Genomic DNA, 764 nt, shown 5'->3' on the forward strand with positions numbered 1-764 from the left:
ACTCAATCAATCCACATGTCTGAGGTAGCTCCAGATGACAGGCAATATTTTGAAGCAGGCTAAATGTCTGGTGGTGTTTTGCTTCTGCTTAGCTGTTATTCAGCACAGGCGTACATAAAAGCATTTCATGCAACAGGCAGAGCAGCACCAAGCTGCACTGCATCTGGCATTTGCAATTCAGAGAGCACACACAAGCGACCCAGGACCAGCAACCAATTAAGTCACATCAGAAAAAAAGTAGTCGGTGTCTATTTATTAAAGGAAAGAGGGGTAAATCTAAGAAAAAGCACGAAGACAAAATAAATAGAATTGCAGCCATCCTTTACAGCTACTGGTGCACTATATTAAAGTGACACTCACTATACAAAGAAATGTGTTTGATACAGTCCAGTGGGTTGCACATGAATTGCATAACCTTGAAAATCATTGCACAAAGCATCGCAGCAGGAACACAGTTCAGAATTTTTTCTCCGGGAGATGCCTCAAATCTGATCACTTTTATTGTGTGAGAGGTCAAAGCACCTGGCACAGAGTAAGCAAAAAGGGCTGGGAGCAGGGATCTGCTGCATCAGCGCCCGGTCACGTCCCAGCCCTGACATCAGCTCTCGCAGCAGCTCTGACCTGGACAAGTGATGCCCCACGGGAAAATCCCACTGCCTAGCAAAGCCTTGAAATTAATATTCTGATCAATGCCCAGGCACCCACTGGCAGGGCTGAAGGGAGCCTGTTCCTTGCTGCCCAGACTGGAGACACCGGTTGCGCCA

The sequence above is a fragment of the Corvus brachyrhynchos genome, unplaced genomic scaffold (genome assembly GCF_000691975.1).
Source record: "Corvus brachyrhynchos isolate BGI_N302 unplaced genomic scaffold, ASM69197v1 scaffold542, whole genome shotgun sequence".
Lineage (NCBI taxonomy): Eukaryota > Metazoa > Chordata > Aves > Passeriformes > Corvidae > Corvus > Corvus brachyrhynchos.